The sequence below is a fragment of the Uranotaenia lowii genome, chromosome 2, assembly GCF_029784155.1.
Source record: "Uranotaenia lowii strain MFRU-FL chromosome 2, ASM2978415v1, whole genome shotgun sequence".
NCBI lineage: Eukaryota > Metazoa > Arthropoda > Insecta > Diptera > Culicidae > Uranotaenia > Uranotaenia lowii.
Window position 1 is genome coordinate 243,181,487 of NC_073692.1, and position 25,759 is coordinate 243,207,245.

General features: G+C 35.7%; 1 protein-coding gene across 3 annotated transcripts in view; it reads left to right on the forward strand.

The window, feature by feature from the left end:
* LOC129743863 (rho GTPase-activating protein conundrum) overlaps nt 1–25,759 on the forward strand; it is a 352,674-nt gene that overhangs the window by 208,694 nt on the left and 118,221 nt on the right. For all 3 annotated transcript variants that reach the window (XM_055736074.1, XM_055736076.1, XM_055736075.1), the window contains one exon: nt 4,414–4,440. The gene's annotated coding sequence lies outside the window, so the exon portion shown is untranslated. The remainder of the gene's footprint in view (nt 1–4,413; nt 4,441–25,759) is intronic.

A 25,759-nucleotide genomic window follows, 5' to 3' on the forward strand; every position in this document is an offset into this window, starting at 1 on the left:
ACAAATTCAATAATTTCTTGCTCAAATTGTAACTGAATCTAAAGCAACAAAAACAAATGGATCTTGAGTTTTGTTCCAAGAAGAAATCTCCAAACTTTAATTTACGATGTTTCCTTTAGAAAAAAAATCATTGGTAAACTATAATGTACGAGGAGGCGGGAGTAGAACGTTTGGAAACTAATGTGTATTGTGAGCCTACTTGGTTAAATATTGCTACTGAATCAAAGCATTCGAAAAATTCCCTTGATTTCAACCAAGGTATCGTGTTTGAATTAAAGGGTATCTTTCGATTGCTTTGATTCAGTTTGAAATCTCTAAGTGTTCTGAATTAAGCTAAAATATGCGGAAAAAAGTCTAGGGCAAATTTGAGCTCGTATGCAGTATAAGGTTGGAGGAAACTAATATTTTTGCTTTAGAAAAGCGTTATTTTAAACCGTATTTCGGTTTCTAACAAAATTGTAGAAAAAATAAATGTTCAAGATTGTAAACTTAGAAACGTTCTTCAGTGATGCCATAATATACGGTGAATGTATATAAAGTTTTCTGAATATATTGAAATTTTATTTCTTTTAATGATCACTTATCTGAAACTAGAACATATTTACAATTAATTGATTCGCAATCATTATTTCTTGTGCTGTTATAGGTCCCAAAAACAATAACAACATAGTGCTCGGTTCTTAGAAACTGAGAAATGACACACCATTTCCGTTTTAAATATGGCGATTTTTACATTATGGAGCAACTTACGCCGAGGTCTTAAGATTTTTTTGGAAATTCTTAATGTTTAATTAATTAAATTTGCAGCTCGTGCTTGTCGGATTCATCGGATTTATCACGAAACGAACAACAATCACATCTGTAGCCTTGAAAGTTCGTTAGTAAACTGACTTTTCCAGCGCTCGTATTTGTATACCGTTTTTCAATCTCTATACCTGTTTATCTCCCTCTCTCTAATCGTTCTATCCTTCGTTACCTCGTTTATCGATGAATACACGGTGAAATGAAAAGTATCAGATTGATTTATATTTAAGTTATATGGCTCATGTATCATAACTTTTTAAATATTCTTTTTTTGTTCTAAATGTGTAATTACTCATCCGTATCCTATAGTGCTATTGGGAATTCATGATAAAGAAATCACAAGTTAATTAATCTTCTAATAAATGTTTACCATTTTTTTTCTTAAATTATTGGTAGAAAACTGATTAACATTATTATTGAATACCATTTCAGCACAAACGATGCAAAAATTGTGTTTTCTTACCTGTTTTAATATTAACCTTTGTTCCAATGCTGTAAGACGCACGTATAGCTGGCATATGTGAGTACAGTGGTTCGAAAATGTGTGCTTGTGTGAAATATTGGCATTATTTATTTCATAACCTATACAGTAGTCAATGATCAATTTCATATTATTCAAATGAAAGTGGTAGATCGTACATTAGCTAATATTTTACTTTCAGGCAATATTTCGGTGCGATTCACCCTTGTCGAGGTCTGGGATCACTTATTGTTGGATGCAGATTAGAATCGTTTTCGTAATTACATCTTTCTTCATTTTTTACATGTAAACTAATGCTGCAGAGCCAAGGTACTAGTTACTAAACATTGAAAGATTTGCAACATAAACAGTCGAGGGGTCACCCGATGGCAACTTATCGAAAATATATCGATTTGATTTTATTTTTTCAATGTATGTTCAATATGTGGCATTTTTAATTTTTCGTATTGTTTTAAATCAGTTTGAATGAGTAAGTTTTTATGCACGATTTTCTACGATTTTTTAACAAAGGTTCAACACTTTTTGTAGATTTTCTAAGGAGTGTATGCGAAAAAAATGCAACACATTGTTTTGTTAATAACTTTTGCATGTATAAATGAAAATTGATTAATTTTTTAGTGAAGCTACGTAGGTACTAGTAAAATGTTTATATGCGCAAATTTTTGTGACATTCTGTTCAGTGGTTTCTGAGATATCGTCCAATACAGAAGTACATTGTCTAAATTGTTCGGACAGAATCGAGAATAATTGAGGTAACTCCTAGTGGGACACTCAAAAACAGCTGGAAATCAACTATTCGAGTAAAGTTAATATGGACAATCGTTTAAGGGTCGAAGAAGATCTAAATTCATTCAAATTTTCACTATTCATAAGGTGAAGATGGTTGATTCCATGAAAGTAGGGAATATTAAAGATTTTATCAAGCACATACAGAAAAATCGATAAGGGAAGTGACAAAAACATTTTTTTTCTAATAATTCATTTCTGTAAGGTGGAAAAGCTGCCAGCCGTAAAACTAAACAAAATACGGTGGTCAAATCGTGCGCAAAATATTGGAACTTCTAGCGACGAGATATTTTGAAAAAATATGTGAAGGACAGCAAAACGAACTCTTCCGCGAGTAGGTACCTGGCAGGTTTCTATCCAGAAACTATGAAACCTTGATGTTCCTAAGATGAACGAGAAAAAAAAATGGAAAAATTTGATGTCTAGCATTTGAGGATGACCCGTAGAAGCTGCAAACCAGTCAGCGAAATATTGACACAATGAATGGCTAAATATACAAAGAAGATTGCCTCCAAGTGCGACTTTTTTCCTGAATAACACTTATAAAGATCCTACAAAGTTAATACTATATTTTAGTTGTATCTGGAATGGTGCAATTACTCAAAAACAGAGATGGAGTGATTAAAATTCAAACATTTTGTTTTTGTGTCGAAGGAGGTCAATCTGCTAAAATTGTCATAACTCCGATCAAAATTTGATTTTGAGTTGTTTTGAAAATCAAGCATCAGGTAACAAAAAAAACTAATCGAAAAACGTCTTCACTTTCCAAATCATAGATAGCGTTCGAGGCTCCCAAAAATAAAAGTCGATAAACTTCTTCATTGGACGCTTCTCGAAAAACACTTGACAGAAAGTCAAAAAAAATTTGCAAATGTAAACATTCAATTACCTGATAATTTCACTGAAAATATCATCAGTTTCCGTTCATGCATTCAAAAGTTATTCATAAAATAAAAAGTTGCATTTTTCTCGAATACACTCCTTAGAATCGAAGGGAGGGCAAAAAAGACACATTTGAAATTTCCTTTCTTTTCTAAAAATATATTTTAAGTTCTTGCATAAAAGTAAGTTTGAAATAAGGTGTTGGTAAAATAACCAAAAATTGTAAACTGCTGTAAGCTTTGATATTTTTTAAGAAATATACCTAGTATTGTTCTGTCATCCATATGCTTAGAGATCAGCACTTGGTAATAATCAAAACCCCCAACCCGTTTGATTGTGTCAGATAAAAAAAGAACTACTGCTACCCTTTCAGTCTTATCCTCAACCCACGGGTGGGTAATCCAGTTTACGTTCCGAAGATAAAACTCCGCGGCTGATCTGTGAAAAACTTCAAGCTGCGAGATAAATGAATGTGATTCCGGTTTTACTGACATTTTCCTTCCAACAGCACACATAATAACGAATGACTAAACAGCTTGTCGGTTTTCTTCCTGAATCCATTTTTTATTAATCACATTTGTATAGATTTGTTATAACGGCCGACAGAGTCGAAAAAAATATGCAGAAGCATATCGATACCCGTTTAAGGTAGCATTCGCTAGCGACGAACCGTGTGTGTGGTAGCTACATAAATCTGTTTGCTAATTCAACATCCTAGCAGTATCTTCGGATTTATCTCGACATTCCCGTTCTACGACGCATGAAAAGATGTTTCATAAGTTTCAGTAGACATTAAACATACGTACTTCCACGAAAGTTTCCCTGAACTTCTTCTATGTAACTTTAATAAAAATTCAATACATTTTATCTCCAGTTATTTAGTGTTGTAGAATTAAACAAAGTTGTTGAGTCCAATTCCCTTCAGACGGTGCCGCTAAATCGTAAATTAGTTACCTAGGTACTCCGGACGGTCTCGGCAGTGAAAGTAAAGTAGTGCGGCACCATGCTGACTTTGACGATTATTGGTACAACACTAACAACAACATTGTCGCTTAGCCGCTTAAGCCAGTTTGTTGTTGTCGATTTGGCCTCGATGGAGCTGGGTAGGCTGGCGGGTGCTCGAGGTAGCATAGCATAGCGAAACCTACCTACCAACCCATTCCAACCCAGCAAACTATTTGGAGGGCATTTGACGCAATCGTACTCGATCTATGTCGGTCCGTCTAGACTGGACTGGCCGCCAATATGGATTATTTATTTTGGTTATGTTGAGAAAAATGTGGAAGAGTAAATGCGTGGTATGGGTCCAGGAAGGTATGGATGGTGCAATACTTTCAGGAAATGAAGATTGCGCAACACTCGGATTTGTCACTTCGCACTACATCGAAGACTTAACACATTTTATTGACATAGAAGTTTGCTTTCATACCTAATAACCGGTTTAATTTTTCTCTTTCCAGATGTACACCAATCAGCTGTATTGAAAAGTAAGTAAAGAAAATTCGGATAAAACTGAAAACTTAAACCTGAATATTATTAATTAATTTACAATGATTTCTATATCATGAAAGAGAGTTGGAAATTCTTTGATGCAGTTCAATTCATGTTTCCAATAAGGTTTAATGCATAGATGCATTACTTTTAGCGATGGTTTTACCTACTCCTGAGATAAATACATAAAGTTCACTAAAGGGAATTGGACAGTTGATTCTCTTTGTCAGCCAATATGTAACTTTCAATGCCTTCATTCAAGTAAATATGTGACTTTTGGTTGCTTGGGTTGTATGGTGGCTTTATGTTTAGGGAACTAAACCAAAATTTCAACCCTCCCCATTTGCACGACCAGGATCTGTTTTGTCTGTTCAGGAAGTTTTGAGTCAGACCATTCCAGATATGGGAAGAAAAACAACTTGTTTGAAGAACGATTAACACTAAAGAGTTATTTGATTTGCATTTATAATTTCAACTTTTCCGCGATGTTGGACATCAACAACATATCAACGGAGTGGCAACATAATAGCGTTTAAAAATATGATGAAATATAGCTTGTTTACTTTTAGGCGTTATTTATTCCAGGGTAGGGTTGCCATCCGTCACGCAAAAGCATTGCATGTCCCGCTGTCCCACTTTTTTTTTGAATGTAATTTTTGTAATTTGTAATTTATTAACTTTAACGCAGCCTGTCCCGCTGTCCCGCTTTTTCCTCAAAATTTCCCGCTTTTTTTCTTGAAAAACTTTTACAAACTTCACTGACTTACACTGGAAAAAATCAAACTTTAGGCTCAGTTGGAATTCATTGGTTCTACACAGAAAATCTTCCAAATACCTCAGCCTTTTTCTCAAAATATTTAGGCAGCACGTTTCATAGTAAATATAAGTCAATATTGAATAACTCTAATGCTCTTGGCATTACAGTCAGAGGTGCTGTTTTTATTTTTGTAGAATAAAATTTCATTATTAAATGCATAGCATCTGAGTTATGATTCTATGTTTAGCACGGCAAGCGAAAAACAAAATATCCTGTATTTGGTCTGCAAGGTGTTAAGCTGGAATCTTAATTTAATTTGCATTATATTATACACCAGCTTTTTCTACTCAGTTGTCCGAAGTATATAAAGATGAAAGTTTTGTTGAGTTATCTAATTTTTAAACAAATTATCAAACAAACAAATTTTTATACAAATTACAGTTTTTTTACAAGTACGATTTGAAATATTTTCTCTCAAATAAAGTGTAATTCTCGAAGTTTTTTTTTCTTGGGATTTTCATCCAATAGGATGATTCATCCCTAAAATTCGAGAGAACCGTGGAAAATAACTGTGCATATGGCAAAAATCTTGTGAATAGAACTCAGATTAAAAAAAACTGAGCAAAATCAATCTGCGTTGAAAAAAACTTAGTGTACTTTCTATAAACAATATTAGTAGATGGTATACGCACTGATAAAGTATACGTATAAATTTTGCTGTACAATTATGCTTTTTTAAGAGTTTTTTTTAACTATTCCGCTTTATTTGGCTGTGTCCCGCTTTTTTCGTGAAATGTCACGCTTTTTTCTGAAAGCCTATTCCAGGGTGACCAATACATTCAAGATCGAACAGGAAGTTTTTTCCGTAGATTAATTAACTAGCAAATCGAACCCATAAAGCAGCAATTTCCAATGGCCATCTCAGTGTAAACCATCGAAGAGGCACGTTACATCATATCTAGTGCAATTCGAAACCGATTCTAATTATAGCACGGATATTATATCGAATCACGAAGCTGTCGCCGAAAAATTGAAACCCGTTACCTTTCTCCGCCAAGTGTTGCATCGAATCAAAACCGTATTGTATAACGATGTCCGGCACACTTATTCCGGTTTAAATTAGCGAACTCTATCACGGGCCAAAGTACACCTGCCAAAAAAAAACCAAACTCAAAATCCCAACAAGGGGAAACCAAAAGACGAAGCACCGTCGCCGACCGATTGTCCAATCGAATATCAATAAATTAAACCAAAGAGGCAGCAAATCACAAATGATCAACGGCCAGCCGGTTGCGGATCGTTTCGGAGCTAACTTATCGAAATGCTGCCCCCACTGACGACCTGCCTCGAAACGGAAGTAGCGAAAATGAGCTTTTGAAGTGGTGACTTTCTTTGAGTCCGGCAAAGGCCTAGGAAAGGTACCTACCTAATTCGAAGTGATTGAGTGCGTTATCTTGACGGCTGAAATTCATTGCATCACCGGCTTATGATTTAATCAGTGTATGAAAGAGGTTGGAAACAACTCAGCAGCTTTTGTGTAAGTTAAGTGGACTCTTTGTAAAGTACTGTTGGGATTTTTCATAGGCTTTGTAAAAGACAAAGTTATTTTTCAGAATAGACACTAAACGGTAGACAAACAAGGTTCAACAATGGAATTGAAAAAGATTGGATAGTCAATGGTTCGCTAATAAGTTTTAAAGTCAATACGGTCAGATAAACACATTTTCTACACTGTTCCAACGAAAAATAGTAAATGAGAAAATATAGGCAATCATTCATTATTTTATCGGAACTTAGTTTGTATTTTAATTTGTCGAGACATGATTTTTCTACTGGTATTAGGTTAATTGTGGGTTGATCTATTTTTTTAAATAACACACCGATTTGTACAAAATTTATAGTTGAAACCTCGTAATGTAACTCAAATATGTTTCTTAGACAATATTCAGATAAAAATATTCATTTTCTAGTACTTTTTCTTAAATCAGTAATCGGCAACCCTTTAATTATCCGAAACCAATAATTACAGTTCAAATACTTTACAAAGTTAAAAAGAATTGAATTGATTATCAAAACATAACGTTTAGAACCGTGTACAGAATTGCGGAACAGCATTCTTTTCTTTAAAATTTGAAAACCAGATTTCAGAGTCCCATTGGAAGGAACAGCTCTACATCAAACGTCTTAAATTATAATTTGAAGTAAAAAAAAACTAAAATTAATCTTAAAATCCGACTATGACCTATCAAGCTATTGAAAAGCTGTTAAAGCATGTAAATTAAACATTTTATGTACAAAATTCTTCCGCCATCGCCGCCCTTGGCGAAAAGGATAGCGTTCAAGCCTTCTAAGCGAACGGTCGGAAAACGGAGATCGAATCCCATTCGGTTGGTGATTATAGTATTTGTGAGATGCTAGCCAGCATTTCCTCGAAAGATGTAGGTTTAATTTAAGTTAACCCTCATCCGTCTCTGAAATTTTTATCCATTACAATCCCATTTACCCAGTTTGATACTCCTGCCTGACTAAAATTAATATATCTCTCTTGTTTCTCAACCGATTTGTACACAATGTAGGGGAGAATGAGGATACTTGATCCCTGGGGATACTTGATTCCTTAGCTTTATCTCGAAACTGGAATGTCTTACAAAGATCAAATGTTCTAGAAAAATATGCCAAAATGAGCAAAATAACAATGCTTGCAGTTTAAAAAATTTTAACAAAATAATTGTTTGAGTAATTGAACTTTGTTTAATAAATTTCACAAAATGTAACTTGAAGACCTTTTTTCATCTCTTTAAAATGTTCCTAACATGGGAAAATTATGAAAAAAATATTTGTTCCAATGTATCAATCGTTCGAGCGTAAAATGAACTTCATAATGCCATATTTTCAAGGCAATGGAAAACTCTCAACTTTTTTCAGAAAAAGTTTTCTAAAATGTTGATTATGGGTACAATTGATACCCCTTCTAAACGGCATATTCTTCTTCTGAATTGATCGTTAAGATTGCTGATTACGAAATTACTAAAATTTATTATTTTTTAATATTTATTAAAAAACTAAAATTTATCAAACAATTGTCTGAAGAAAAGAGCAAAAATAATTATTTTTCTATTAATTATAAAAAAAAGCGCCTTTAAGTATGCAATGTTATTAGCGTTGAGACAAAGTTATAGATTTTTCTTCTTATGTCTGCTATAAATTGTGAAATGAGAACAAACATGACCAAAATAGTCAATAAACATTCTATCTTGGGGTTTTGTTTGATTTTTATACAAGGATTAGGGCTTCCTGAATAAAAGATCAAGTCTTCTTCAATTGGGGATCAAGTCTCCCCTAACTTCAGAAAAATCGCATTTTTTTTACTCCCACGAAAATGCTTCTAGATCATCAACGGGTTAAAGTATCGATCTAATTTTTGGAGCATAGAAACTTGAAGTTACAAGAAAATGTCAAAGACGGCGAGTTGCTAAATTTTTCCAAAAAGATATAGTAAAAATAAGAAAAGGGGATCAAGTATCCCCTTCAACCATGTATTCCCCTAATCCTTCAACCATGGAGCAACTGAACGACCTTGACCTGGCAGACGATATTGTTTTGCTCGCCCAAACACAACAAGACATGCAGAGCAAACTCGATGACCTCACCGAAAGCTCCAAGGCAGCAGGTCTCAAAATCAATGTCGGAAAGACCAAGTCGATGGAAATCAATACAGAAAATCGTTCCAATTTCGTGGTAGCTGGACAACAGGTTGAGACAGTGGAGTGCTTCCAGTATCTTGGTAGCCAGATTACGCCTGATGGTGGTACCAAGAAGGACATCGAAACCCGGATCAGAAAAGCCCGATTTGCGTTTGCGAGTCTCCGAAAGATCTGGCGGTCACGCCAGATCTCTCTACGAACTAAGATCCGAATCTTCAACTCAAACGTCAAATCCGTATTGCTGTACGGGTGTGAGACTTGGTGCACATATGCGGTGACGACGCGAAAACTGCAAGTTTTTGTGAATCGCTGCCTGCGGAACATCATCCGCGCTTGGTGGCCTGGCAACTGGATCTCAAACGTTGAACTTCATCGCCGGTGTCATCAAAAGGCGCTAGAAATCGAGATTCGAGAACGTAAGTGGAGATGGATTGGGCACACGCTGCGAAGAGATGAAAACGAGATTTGCAGAGAGGCGCTTGACTGGAATCCAGATGGGCATCGAAGAAGAGGCAGGCCCAAAAGCTCGTGGCGGCGAAGTCTAGCCGCTGAAATCCGCACAGTTGACGAGAACCTTGGCTGGCAGCAAGTGAAGACGCTGGCTCCGGATCGCCAGCAGTGGAGATCTTTTATCTCAGCCCTATGCGCCGGTCAATCGGCGCTGGACCCTTAGGTAGGTAGGTAGGGATCAAGTATCCCCACTCTCCCCTATAGTTTGGGAAACCTCGTAATGTAGCTCAAATATGTTTCTCATACATTATTCAACTACAACACTTCAATTTTCTGTTATTCAAGTCTGAGAAAAAAATTAGAAAAAAGACTATAGATCAGCTACGGAATGTTAAAAAAAAATTTCCTTGAGTGTCCAAAAAAGCTGAAGTTAAAAGCTATACGTTACGCATAAGTATTTTTTTTATTTTTCAAGATCATAACCACGAAAAATGTAAAAAAGTGATGAAAGACCCGTACTTTTCAATCAATCAATCGTCAAAATTCGATTTTACGTATTCATAATCGTATTGTGTCTTTAAGCTGCAAATTTTCGTGTGACACACATTGCATACTTTTGAGGAGCTCACACTTAGGATTTGAGGATAATAGAAAGAACTCATCATTGTTCAAGTACATAGCAAGTGTGTTTCCTCTATTAGCAAATCATTCAACCTGCTAGAGGTTGACGAAATCAACGGAGAATCGGGTTGGGCTCAAACAATGAAACACGCAATTGTTGATCACTATGCATTATCCATTAATTCAAGAAAAAAAAATCAAATTTTACAACTTCTTAAACTAAAAAAAAAAAAAATTCCACCGCGACGGAGCGAAAAAAAACTCGTGCGATACCAACAAACCATCGCCTACCATATTATTTAAATTCACATTTTGAACGAAACATTCTTAGGCACCATGGTACTTTGAAATATCAAGGTAGTCTATTCCGCTTTCTTTAAACGTATTGGTAAAAGGCCCCCAAAAATAGTTATGGGAAAAATCAGCAAATGTATGAAATTTATAAGAAAATCACATTTTTCATAAAATTGGCAAGCATTAAATTATGAGAAAAATATGCACTGATGCATTTTAATGCAACAAACAATATTTGGCTTTTCGATATAGCTTACATAAAGTAATTAAATAGGCTTTTTGTCAATTTATTTATTTATTTATTTATTTATTTATTGCCATTATGTAACGTAAGATACAATCTTATAACTTGTTACAATGTGTTAAACTGATGTGTTTTCCTAGCTAAATTTTTATTCGCTCGTTTCTTAAAGATTATGTCGTTCTTAATCTGCAAGTCCTGCTAATAAACCCCTCTTGAACTCTGACCTAGATCTAATAGATTTTACATGGAAAGGAATAACGTTCCAGTTAACGATACCTCTCACGAAAAACGAGTTACTATAGTAAACAGAACTGTGTCGGGGAATAACGAAACATCCTGTACGAGAACTACGTAGCGGTACAAGGTACAAAATTTGGAGATATTTTTGCCTAGGATGACCTACTTCCTATGCGATTTGAATAAAAGTTCTAACGAATTGACTTTTCATCACAGAAATATGAACTTTATGAGATCATTTATCACATTTTTAACATAGACAGACATTGCTTGCTTTCAACAAAGAGGGACGGCGATGAAAACTTCTTTTGAATGCTCATTATTTATGGTTCAGATCCGAAAATCCAACGCAAAATAAAAGTTCCCGATGAGCCTGAAGAATCGATCATAAGTCTGAAGCCCTTTTCAAAATAATCGAATGGCTATCGATGGAGAAATTAATAATTTTGATTGCCATTCTATACAAAACCGCCAAATTTTCAAAACAATTTTTGTTAGTATGCAAGCCTGCTGTGTACATACACTGAGCTTTCAAGTGAGGTTAAGCGCAATGGCATACCTGTTATTTTCCATGTACAGGGTGTTCAATAAGTTCGAATACACTTTTTAACCAAATGGTGTGGTAAAGCCGTAGCATATACATCTAACTTTTTTCGAGTAATTTTGTGCTATTATCTCACAAACTATTCCTGGTTTCGAAGAATTAATTTTCATTAAGTGTTTGTTTTTTATCAGCCTTTCCACACCACAAGCAGCGTTGCCACATAAAAATCTAGTTTTTTTTAAGCTAAAAAATCTTTTCAATCTGTATAGAATCTCAACATTCTGTATTGAAATCTGTACATCGTTTGTATGCAGAATGTATCAGAAATGTAGGATTGAATGATAAATGGATTGAAACAAGAATTTGCCCGGATATTTAAAACAAAATATATGAAAAGTCCGGTCCTGTAGATTGGATTATTTAATTTTAAAAAAGGCCCGATTTATTCTCTTTATTTGCCAAATCAAAGAGTAAAAATACGAACTGTGCTGCACATTTTTTTATCTTTGCGCCCAAAACGAAATTTTTTGAGCAAGTTTTATCAAAATAATCATGAAGAGTTTGTTTGGAAGCCTTAAATACGATTTAAATCTGCTGAAGGGTTTTGCTAATTATTTTTTCTTGATTTTGGTTAAATTATTCCTGGGTTTTGATCAAATTTGACCAAATTCTGTTCAACAATTTTAGAATGAAATGCCCGGATCATGCCAGGGTTTTTAGATAAAATAGCCCGGATTTGTCTAGCCCGAAAACGTGCTGAAAATTTTTGGCATACCTTAGATTGGTTTGGTTTTTATAGGCCAATTTCATACACTTGATTGGCCCTCTGAAGCATATTTGACCAAGATTTTCATCAAATGAGCCTCATTTTGAAGCTTGTGGACAGCAGAATACGTTTTTATTTTTGAAAATTTCACATCTTGGATATGCCTGTAGGAAGATTGTTGACTGCTACCGTAATCTGTACCTAATAGTAAACAGTGAAAATCTGCCGGGGACTGAAAATCTGTATGATTCCTCAAAATTCTTAAATCTTTATATACAGATTCTTGGTTCCAAAAATTTGAAAAAAATCTGTATGATTACAGAAAAGTCTGTAAATGTTGTAACGCTGACCACAAGAACTGGTACATGCAAGAAATCCAAAATATTGACCAAAATAATTAGTTTACAGGTCACCTAATCTGCCTCTATTGGTCAAATTCTCATGATCATAAATGATGTCGAGAATAAACAAGTACAGAATTCCTGAACTTGTCTCATAAAATCTATTATTCGTATTATATGTGAAATGTCGAAAAAGTAGCTACGTGTTAGTTGATTTTTATCAAAAAGCTTATCAACGTGATGGAGCATAGAATAATTGCACATCATAAAAAGATAAGAATCATCAAATATGTTCTTGTGTAACTTTGTATTAAGTTTACATTGGTCATTAATGGATTTTTTTGGCTAATCAAGTAGTGTTTATTTTAATAGGTCATTTTACACAGAATAATACAAGTTCTTGGAAATATTGGCTCAAAACGAAAAATGCCTTGCCCTTCAAATATAGCTCTCTTGGTAGTTACATATGTATATCATACATGTTGTCGAGAATAAACAAATACAGGAAACCTATTTTGACTCAATAAAAATCGTCAGCATTCTTATGGGGAACGAAATTTCAACAATAGAAGAGCGTACCGCGTACGATGGACTCGAGAAACCGCTGAAGCTCATATAATTGGTTTAAGGTAAAAAAAAATCTAAACAAAAGGTGCGATTGACCATTATTGAATTACCTTTCCATTTGAGTAAAAAAAATCTCTCCAGTTGAATTTGAATTACTGTTATTTTAATTTGTATTCGAACTTATCGAACCCCCACTATACTTAGGCACATTGATCTTGAGGTTTATCGGGACATTTACATGGAAATGTCTAGTATACCTTGCGATCATAGAAAACAATGTAAAATGGAAGAAAAATAACTTGTAGGAAGATCCCAAAAGATTGTTGTTTTCAAAAATTTCTGATTATGTTTGTTCCTGGAGTTAGGCAGCACCGTGAGCATTGTTTCGAATACAAAAGTTGGTTGTGAGAAAATTGATTATTGGGGATTAGAAAATAAGAGAATATCTGACAAGCGAAATCAATGCAATGTGTTAATGTTCAAAATGGTAAATCAAAAAATTGGCTGGAAGAGCTGGAGTTGCAAAAAAAAAATTACGAAATCAGTTCGGAGCTTGGAAATAAAAAAAAATCTTACATATCCAAAAAAAAATTTATAGGCGTTCCGTCCAACGCTTAAAGAATCCCTATATCAGGCTTTATTATGTTTTCTTAGGATTCATACCCATCTAGACCCAAACAACATCCTTGCTTGTACAAAATCGTCGCAGAAGCCTTTAGTCGGTTTAAAAGTTAAACGTTACAACCGGTCAGTGATTTCTTTTTCCAAGTGAAAATCCACACATGGGGGATATGTTTCAGTCTCGGGATTCTCTAAATTGGAAGTTTGTGTGAACAATACATTTTGAAGGTTTAAAAAAGGGTAGGTACCAGAAATTTGAACTTTGAAGATTTGAAAATATTATTTTTTATGATCCTACTATATAGAAGATAAGCCAAAAAATATTTAAGACAACAATTTGTTTATAAAGGTACATTTTATAAATGTCTACTTTTGCTGAACTTCTGTTGAGTTGTAAGCTTGTCCAACTTGTGCAGCATTTACGTTGATTGCCTTGTGTCCGACTTTGGAAATCCGAAAAACCTGTTCAACCAAGATAATATACAGTTTGAAAGATGACAATTTCACTATCAAGCCCATAGAGCCTGGCTCAGACCACAAAAAAAAAAACGAAAATCCTACTTGCACTGATCGAAAACAGTAAAACTCGTAAAAGGTGAAACTGAAATCGAAATTCGAGCACACTATTCAGCCTAGTGCTTCGAACGGTGGCGGCGGCCGGCTAAAACTTGTGCTCCATTTCAAAGCCCTGGAGGCACGAACTGATACGATTTATTTTGGGGTCTCTCCCCCAGATGCCTGCCTTTTGAGTTTGTGTCCACATGCGTTAAGTCTGCTTAACCTTGTCTTTCCGTTGCTCAACAATAAATGAACGCATACATACATACAAACACACCAAAAGAATAACAGTGCCGCGTCACATCGAACGAAAGTCGATTCGAGGGTGCCCGGCAGGAATTTTATTGTTGACGGTCATATGGGCGGCTTTTAGGACAGGCTTAATGCTAAGATTAAGTAGTTCAATTCTTGGTCGTTTTTTTTTTGCTAACGCTTTGATCGATTTGATCTAGTCGCGGCTCCCGATTTTCGACACCAAGCCAACAGCACAGCAGTAAGCCAAACAACAGGTGAGCCATGCATTGGGACACCACCTGTGTTGATTTGATCTACTTTTGCTTGCTGGCAAATTAAAACTGTTGTCACTTTCAAGTCTTCATGTTTAAGCTCTCAGGTTTGTGTTCGCTTGTTTTGTATTCCAGATTGGCACGGATCTGTTCCGGTCCTGCCTTTTGGTCTTTTCTTATATGTAGGTTATGTTTTGGTTATGTTTATAGGGTACAACAAGAGAAAACAACTCAGATGATCTGAAAAAACATTATCCGAACATTTTGATAACGGCAAGACAAAGCGTAAATCCAATTTCTACAAATGTCTCAATGTTCCTTCAAATTTTTTTCCGCGACCGCGTTTTTCTTCTGTGGTCTTTAAATTAAATTTTTGTTTTCCATTATTAAGATTTTTTTCGAAGTTAGCCATTGTAGTGATTAATTTACTTAAACATAACGAAAGTTCTTGATGTTGGTGTAGATAGATTTTCGGGAAAACCGGTAATAGAATTCGAGTTCAATCCGTGCATTTTTGTCGATTTGTGGAGTGAAGAAGATGTCTATTTAGATCCAGAGGATTTTTTTATCGATTTGAAAGAATTATTTTCAAAGAATTATTTTGAATCAGTGATGAAGGTGGAGAAACTTTAGTGATTTTTTTAAAGTTTATTATCTTTCTGACAAGGGAGATTATTTCCGGGTACAGTAGTAAAATAAGAGTGCCAGCGTCGAAGCTTTTTCCTGTAGATTGCTTGGATTTATTCAAGGCGAAAGGAATCAACAAAGGAATAAAATCAGCTAAGTACCACTTGTACATTGATCGTTTAAAATTTCATTATATTAAATAATAAAATAGCTTAACTCTATTATTGGGGATTAGTGGGGGGGGGGGGTTGGACAGGGCATCAAACGAGCGGAAAACTGATATACAATGGATTGTGGGTTCAAGCCAGCCGGAGTATCTCGGCAAATTTGGAATCTGGAATAGGTTTCTTAGGGACCTTTCTAGGTATCTTTATTTGTTTCGAACAGTTTGAAGTGAGTAAGATGAGTCAAACCTGTCCCAAGCCAGTGGTAACGGACCCCTTGGTTGTGCTGCAATTATTGTTTGTGAGTTAAGCATGAACAATATTTGAATGTGTGATCAAGACTTCCCGTTCCGCCTCGGGTCGAAAGACCTATCAGCCACTGGTGGGTTCAACTACATACATACATACATACATGTCTCAATGTTCCTTCAAATTGTGAAATGTGTTATCTGTAATCGACAGGAATTGATAAATTATGAAAAACTAATATCAATAAATGACAAAGAATATGAAAGTTAAAATATATTACAAAACTAGTTGACCCGGTAAACTTCGTTTTACCTTTTACATAATAAATCGTTAGAAAATGTTTAACTTCATCTACACATCTTTAACTTATTCGTGCTCAAGAATTAGTTTTCATGAAAATCGTCTTAAAGTTGTTCGAGTTGTGTCCCATTTCAAGATGATTTTGTATGAGAGCCCCTCTTCCATAAAAAGTAAGATTCTCGAAACTATTATACGAACCATCTCTGGCCCGAAAAACTCTCGGATACCGAATTTCACTTCATTCCGAACGTCCGTTTATACGTGATGGTGTTACAAAGAAAACGCCTCCATTTTTATATATAAGATTAACATTCAATATTTTACAATGACAGTTTTAGGAATAGATCCTTTTTGACATTTATCTTTTTTATTTTTGTCACATGAACCATTTACTGATGGAAACATTCATAAAGTGGTTTGTTTCACAAATGTAACTTATATTAAAGAAATGCTCAATTCCCACTTGAATGTTTGCAAGTTTCAATTCCATCATTTTTTAACTTAAAACACATTCAGAAATTAGTCCTGATACGAGATTCGAACCGCGACCTTTCTACGTATCTAACTTTTAAGCATAAAATTTTTAGTTTATCTGGATATTTAATTCATGAATTGCTTCAACTGACTTTCTATATGTGATAAATTCGTGGTAAGTAAATACAGTTCAGTGGAATTTTTAAAGGGAAAAAAATTTGCTCCCTTTAAAAACAATCCTTTGCGTGTTAGATTTCAGATGATCTAATAACAATATAAATAATACATTTCAACAATTTCCAAACTGCAAAAAACGATTTTTTGATTATATACACTATTGTGATTTCAAAAATGCTATTTGAGCAACATTTTGGAACTTCAAGTCTGTGGAAGGCTGGTTGAAACCCAATTTGTAAATTTTATACTGAATATTTGGGAACTTCAAGTCGATAAGAGGCTATTTGTGGCCCTATTTGTAACTTTTATACTAAGTGTATTCGATTGATATGTTACAAAAAAAGGCTATTTGAGGAGCATTTTGTATCTTTCAAGCTCGCATTCGAGAAATTTCGGTACCAATTCTCTTTGGAACCTTTGTTCAGCGAAATTCAAACTTTGGAAGCACGCGTTTGAGTAGATGTTGAACTTTTGGTTGCTTGGGATTGCATATTAATTAATTTCATTTAAAGGAAATGATCATGGTCATCTATGACAATTTGGCGTTCCGCGCTTGTTTATAATCAATCGATTCATCATTTGGTGTCATAGGAGTATGGCTCTTGCACGGTAAATTAGTATTATAAGCCATTGGGCAAACGTGACAGCTTCATGCAAAATGCATACGATTCGAATGAAGAAAGTTAGTTTTTTCAATATATAGCACATTTTGAGAAGCCAGTAGGTTTGTTTATTTGTTTGCAAAATTGTTTTCTGAATTCGAGGGAGGTTTTTTGAAAAAAAAAAAACGAAGATTCTGTACAGCATACGATCGTTTCCTGAGGAAGCAGAAGAAATATAGCTTTTTTTTTTAGAAATTTTGCAACGAAAACATTTAGCTTCATCCTCCTGATTGAAAATTATAAAAGATATACAACCCGAATACTTCAACAAAAGATCTGGGGGAACCGTTTAATGTGCCTTTCAAACATAATGGTTATTTTTTCGATTTTGTTCTGCTTATTTTCACACTGGTTTTCCATCAAATATTCACATTATTGTTTCCACTTGTTTGCCAATGATTCGAAACATATTTGTTGGCACTTTTTTTTAGAGAAACGGCGCATTGATTTAAGTTAAAAGCAACATTTTAACTGAAATTTGCTTTCCCGCATATATAAACCATGAATGACACAGTAACTGAACAGTTCCAATGTGTCGTTATAGATATGAATCATAATGATAATTGGTAGAATCCCCTTATTTTACGACGATTTCTGACGTAATTCTTATGCGCATCACACTTTTCTGCCACCCACTTGTTTTAAATCATAATAGTAATTCCAACACAACTTTATAAATGATTCCCTTAAATGTTGGAAAGAAAGGTTGAAACAGAAAAAAAACTCCACTGCACTTCCCGCAAATTGCGGAGGATCACCTCAAGCCTCTTCAAAAATTACTGAATGGTTACTTCAGAATTTTTAAATTTTGTAGGCTCCTGAAAATTCACAGGTAAATGAATAAGAATTGCAACATCAGTTCAGAATAATTGAATGAGGAGGATAATGAAACGAACTCATCAATTGTTGAAATAGCAAGTGTGCTTCCTCTTGTAGCGAATCATTCAACGATGTCACCTACTGGAAGTGGACGAAATCAACGAAGAATCGGGTCGGGCACAAACAATGAACATGCAATTATTGATCACTATGCATTGTCTACTTATTCAAGAAAAAATCACAATTTTACAGTACGAAAACTTAAACTTAAACTTTAAAAATTTAATTTCACTGCGACGGAGTGGAGAAAAAAAACTTGCGCGATACCAACCAACCATCGCCTACTTCCTCTCTGTTTTCTGTCACTTTATGCATAGTAAAACTCGGAGTGAAATAGGTCATTTCCTAATTCCCTTTATTGTCCTTTTCTTGAATACCATGCTTTTCAAAGTTACCTTGTAATCGTGCATGACGCTAATAGCAACATAACCTCAACATCCCAACTTGTTGGTATTTCATTTCCTGGTCCAGCGCATTGTAACAACAACAAAGACGGAATTTCTCGTCGCTTTTCGCTGCCACCAACATGTAGGAGAAATAAACTGAATCCGATATTACCTTTTCTACGACGATGCTTGATTTGATCCATTTGTACATGTCAGGGGTCAGCTTGATGGTTCATTAATCTTGCGAAGGCAATTAACTAACTAACTGGGTGGTGGCGACGACGACGGGAGAGAACTTGCTCTTATTGTTGGCACGGGCTGACGCGAACTTTTCCCTTCCTTCATCAGCAAAAATGCTTGTCGATTTATGACCAATGAAGTGTCTTACTTAATACATCTGAAGACCACATATTGACGATAAATGGTTAAAAGACTCGACCGACAGACAGACAGACAGACAGACAGAGGGTCGGGTCAGGAGAGATGCCAACCTTGATGCCACGAGTCTTAAGCTAGCTGTCCGTCCATGGTCCAGGCTGGTGACTGGTGAGATAGCTAGTTCCCTGTAAAGATATCGGCTGGTGACTTCAGAGGCTTTCAAGTGCTACAAGACGAACGGTTTCCGCTGAAAGAACCAGTTTATCTGTTTTTAATAACTAACTAGTCACGGACTGGTATGTTGGATGCGGTTGCGCCATCGTACTCAGCGATCCAGAGAAATGTCAATATTTATTATATTTATATTGTTGACGACAAAAACTGTACAGGAAAATTATCAAAATAATTTGGAAGTTTGGATGCATGAATGGATAGCAACGATTGCTTTCTCATTCGTTTGTAATAGAATTGGATACTCCTCGATGAAAGTCATTCAAAGTTTTGCGATACTGCCGTCAAAAGGATGTAGTCGATTTAAAAATTAACAGAGGCCTTTTAAAGAACGATTAATAGATACTCGGTAGCGGATTTTGAATCAAAACTTGTACAAGGGATCGTTTATACTGTTCAAACCTATCCGGAGCTCCAAAGCTCGGAAGCAGCACCGATGAGCCCCCGGGGGAGCGACACACGCTACTTGACCCGTTTGTTTGACTTCCGACTGACTGACTGACTGGCTGCACGCTTAGGGATAATGGCCCGGTGTCGGTTTAATCCATTCACACATCCCCATCCGAAATAATATTAATATAATTACAAAAATAGTAATAAATACTTTATTTTTATTAAGTTTTCAAGAAAAAAAATTGAAATGGACACAGTGAGACGTCGTAGCGCACAAATTATTCGTTTTTTAAAGAAAAACATGCTGACTGACTATGAGAAACACTAATTACTACTTGAAATGCCGATTGAATTGATTTTAAAACTATAGTTCGTTTTTTGTCAAGAACACTCGTCTTTTCTTCATATTCCTATACATGAACTATGAGCAGATATGAAGGAATTTAGCTTCGATGCGTAGCCGATGTTTACATATCTCAATTCCACCTTTCTTTCAATCTCCGTTTAACGAAATTATCTTAATATTTCGATGGAACAAGTCTCTGTATGATCACCAACTAAGCTTGTGTTGTGACTGCTAATCTTTTGGTTCAACCCTTCTAAATTAACGTGAAACCATGTTGTATAAAATTCAAAATTTGTAAAATCATGCATGCTTTAACTCATAGCAGACTAACTCAAGCACAATACATATTAACACGTTCGGATCAATTATGTTTTCCATAGATTGTGCATTTCGGTCCAAGTTTATCTTTCCACATAATGTTAAGGAAAAACACAGTGCTTACGCAGAGATGATGTTTCCTTGCAATGTATGAAGTATTGGGTGCAGAATTTCTTCTCTGGAGTTCATTTTTATCTCAAACTTCTAACATAACCCGCTTGGTTCAAATCGGTGAGATGTTGAGCTTATTCACATAACATATCATTCACATAATCATAAACTATAAACTGTATGGTTGACACAATGATTAATATGATCCACGAAACCGTGAATGAAAATTGAAATTCATACATACATTTCACCGTTTTGACGAAAATAACCATGAAAAAGGGGGATTGTTATGTAGCTAAACAATTTCCCATGCATTCGGAAGCTCAAAAACATGAAGTTCGTGGGGCTAACAGCTTCCACATTGTCATAGTAAAACCATGAAAATCCGTCTATTTACATAGATCTATAATGGTAGATTGCACATATACATGATACAGGCAAATAAGATTTTTGGTCTCGATAACCTCACATTATGCTGTGTGTTGACGAGCCCACTGTGCCAACGTCTGCTGAGAAGTGAGTCCCGATGACATCTGTAATTGATCTTATCACTCACGGAGAAGTGCAGAATGATGACAAGTGATAAACGTCAATAAGAGATAATTTAAAAACGTGCTTGCCTTCCATCGATAGAAGTTATCTGATCAATAATTTTCCAAATTATATTTAGATAGCCTGTTACACAGCTCCACAGTGAAAGATATCAGCTCAGTAGGAAATCTTAATATTATATCCTCATCATGTTCTCGGTAAGAACACAGACTTTTCATTAAATATCCGACAACAGTAGTTTCACTCATATTTACATTGTAAACAGGAACTGGCAAATCGGCCAATCCTTTGGAGTCACTGTGTATAGCACTAAGTTCCTTCCGTAATCGTTCTATATGGACATCCCAGTTGATAAGCTCGTGAAAGATCAGCCGTTTGGCCAACTTGGAGCTGACTATAACAGTCGATTGGCCGATTCGTTGATTTGAAGATGATGTATTTAATTTTTTAAGGCTCAGAAACAGTAGGTTGGCGTCGAATTATCCTTGTAAGGTAACGAGATCCTCCGACATCTGAAATATTACTCTGCTAACATCAGTGTGTTCAAACGACAATGATGTATCGTCAGAAAAAAGTCTAGGTTTACCATTCAACTGAAGTTTGTTTAAATCGTTTACGTACAGGATGAACAGAAGGGGTCCCAAATTGCTGCCGTGAGGAACTCCAACTAGAAGGTTTCCCAAATCACTTGTCATGCGGTTGATTTGCACAAACTATCTCCTATTCGTGAGACAGCTTGCAAAGAGAGAATTCGCTATACCCCTGATTCCATGCGCATCCAGTTTCTTGAGCAGTATCGAATGATCGATCGCATCGAACGCCTTCTTTAGAGCAAATTCACTGGTGTTGGAAAAAAGTGGTAGAAATTTTGACATTTTGAAAATTTCACCATGCAAAAATTTTTTCAAGATCTTTGGACGTTGTATTTTTTACAGCACTGTTTCTATTTCAGCCGTATGTTATAGAAATATTGCATCACAGCATGCGAAACTACAACACGTGTTGTTAAAAAAAACTTGAAGGCCACAGATCTTGAAAATGTTTTTGCATGGCAAAATTTTCAAAATAAGCTAAAAGTGACAAAATTTCTACCACTTTTTCCCAACACCAGTGAACCACCAGTGCTCTTAAATCAAGGAACAACACCCCCATGAATTTTCGATGATCAAGGGCAGTGTGAATATCGTCGACTAGTTCGATTGCTGCGGTGCTTGAGCCTTCCCGGAACCCGTATTGATAGCTATACAACAAATTGTGCTGTTTCAGGTATTGCGTAACACGAGCTGCAAGAAGTTGTTCCAAGATCATGCTAAAAACAGCTGGTTTAGACCCAAATTCCGACCAAAGCAACCAAACTGGTGGTCTATTATACCAGTTTCAACTCAACTTTTGGCCCAATAATGAGCAGATTTGCATCAAATTTTACGCAGTTCTGAACAATTTGCCTGTTAATAGATCATGAATGATTTGCCTTTTTTTTCACTAGATTGGATCTAAATTTGTTGGTCCAATTCTTGTATGTATAAATAATATTAAAGAATAGACCATGGATACAGGTGCTCTAATAAAAACATAAAAAAATGTGTTTGGAGTAATAATAAAGTCGAAATTTAAAGTTTTCTTACAACACGTGTTCTATTTTCGCATGCTGTGATGCAAAAATAGCAATATTTCTATCACATACGGCTGAAATAGAAACAGTGCTGTAAAAAAATACAACGCTCAAAGATCTTGAAAACATGGTAAACATGGTGCATGGTAAAATTTTCAAAATGTGCTATAAGTGTCAACATTTCTACCACTTTTTCTCAACACGAGTGAATTTGCTCTAACTGAGTAAAGTATTATAGATCTCGTGAGGTGTCATAATCATCAAACATGATTTAACAAAAACCCGTGATAGAAGCACAAACGAAAGTGACAGGTTTTCATGCTGTTCAAGTTCAATTTTATACTCATGCATAGTACTTTGAAATATACGAGGAAAGCCGTTCCGCTCTCTTTCAACGTATTGGTAAGAGGCCCCGAAAAATAGTAATGGAAAAAACTGGCAAATATATGGAATTTATCTAAAAATCACTTTTTTCTTAAAATGACATGCATTAAAATTATGAGAAAAATATGCACTGATGCATTTTTGTGAAACAAACAATATTTGGCTTTTCAAGACCGCTAAAAGTAATATGCAATAGGCTTTTTGACGATGTAAAACTAAAATTTAGTGATACTTTTGCCTTGTATGGCCTTTTTCTTGTGTGGTCTGAATAAAAACTCAAACAAATTGACTTTATATCACAGAAATATGAAGTATTTTAAATTAATTATCAAATTTTTAGACAGAAGAAAATGTTGGTTGGTTGCTCTCAAAAAAGAGGAACGACGATGAAAATTTCTTATGAATGCTCATTATTTATGGTTCAGATCCAAAAAGCCAATGCAAAAAATAGTTTCCGATAAGCCTGAAGCATCAATCTTTAATCTGAAGCCCTTTTCTTAAGAATCGAATGGCTATCGACGGTGAAATTAATAATTTGGATTGCCATTCCATACGAAACTGTCAAATTTTCATAACTATTTTGTTTGGTATGCAAGCATGCTGTGTACATACACGGAGCTTTCAAGTGAGGTTAAGCACAACCTGTTACTTTCAATGTACTATGATACTCAAGTGCTTTTTATAAAATTTTCATGTTTTCAAAGCATGAGGACCAATATTATACTGACTGTGTCTACTTGGATTTTGAAAACATTCCAGTCTAGCTGCTGTCAATTTTTGCCTCATTCAGTGTGCAAATTTTTCGTATCCCTTTGTGACCACCATCCATCAGACTCTCAAAATGCCAACCCATCAAGTATACGCATCCTGTACCTGTCCCGGTTTTGGTCGTGAACCCGTTAGCGTTGTCTGTCCGAACTGCAGCAAACAAATTATAACCAGAGTGGAATACAGAGTTACAACGACGACTCATTTGATTGCGCTGCTGCTGTGTATCCTTGCTTGCTGGCCCTGCGTCGTGATTCCCTATTGCTGCGGGTCCTGCCAAGAGGCACGTCACTACTGCCCAAGCTGTAACGCCTTCATTGGGTGTGAGTGTTAACAAAATTTCAATTGGAATACAAACAGTTTTGCATCACTACTGAATATTTCTGTGCTATTTATTTCCTTCCAAATCTACCAACACATCTGTGCCTAAGTCTGATTCTCGTAATCGAAAACAACACCAATTCCCCTGGGCAAGTCAATTCCATGGGACCTGGCAGTTACTTGAATATTTACCACCCAAATGATACCTCCTGACTGGATCGTTTCGCAAGTTCGCAAGCTGCAGTTATAAAATCTACCTTGGAGGTCGTTCCGTGATCATTGTTGTTGTTGTTGGAGTTTTTCATAGCAGGTATTGGCAAAGGCCGGTTTTTGTTTACCGATTTAGTACCTGCTTCATCTCCACTCCACGCTTATGATGCGATTCTTCATACATATTAAAACATGCTTGTCTTGCTTCCCGCTCGATGCAATGGGCGCCTACCCCTGAACGATCGATCGATCAATTCAGTTGCGAAAAGAAAGTGAAAACATGCAACGAACGGAACAAGATTCCTCTAGCCGTCTGGTCTGGCTTAGCCAAAACCGGTGTGGAATGACCGCATCGTTAAATTCAACCTGACGTCATTGGTCGATTGCGCGAATCTTCACCAGTTGACCTTCTTTTGCGGGAAACTGCTCGTTCCTGCAGTTTATCGATATGGATGAAATTATTAACAAAGCTTCGATGGAATAACGTAAAGTTTTCATAATTCAGTAACGTGCAAATAAACTGTATTAAAATTTGCTCATTACATTGAATTTGATATCAAAGTCTAATGAATCTGGTAATCGCCAACGGTGATTTTTTTTATTCCCATATCCGGGATGAGTTTGACACCATTTTGAATCCTCTATCCATTAAAAGTACATTGATCTTCCCCCAAACAAAAAAAAAACGATCATAATTTACCCTGTTGACCTCCAGTATTTTCTTCCAACATTCTACAAGCGAAGTAAACACCAAAAAAATCTCACATTAAGCTGCCATCCGTCGTTGGCTCACGTCTCGGCGTACCTAAAATGACTAAGCATACTTATGCACAAGTGTCAAGAACCGTGTAATCCATCCGCGAAAAATAACCCCCCAATCAGAGAGCAAGAGCACCGAACAAAGTGGACAGCCAGAACATTAAATCTGACACCTTGGTCTGGTCAGGCAGAAGGTACTTACCTACTGATGTGACGAACTGAACCCGACACTGCTGGGAGGAGGTGCAGGCCGCCTAAGTATTTATTCGCGGACTTTGGGCCTCGAAGAGAGCTTCTTTACACATGCCAGGTCGTCGCGTCACGTCACGTTTCCCGGAATCGAAACAATAGAACGACTCACAACAGTGCATCGAGGCCTGAAGTTTCGTTCTGGAGTTTTTTTTGGCTTGATCTGTACGTGAATCTCTCTTCCAGTACTTGATCGAAACTTAAAACCTCTTTTGTGTTGCTTGCAGATTGAATAATGGTTTCTTGCTGTGTTGTTTACTACAAACGCAAACATTAACACATTCTCCGATTTCATATCAATTTAAAGACAAGTATTGATCATTTATAAGTTTTCAAAAAAAATCTGAATTTGACTAATATTTTCGTCCCCTGAATTAAAAAAAAATATTTGTGTTGCCTAGAGGAACGGATTATCAAGATTCAAAATGGGTAGGAAAGAGGTGATTTAGTAACATGATTTATAACTTTTTTTTCGATTGGACTCAAGCCTTTTATCCATTTTTTATGTAGCTCTCGAATCTCAAAAATCTTATCTATGTCATTCCAATCCCTATG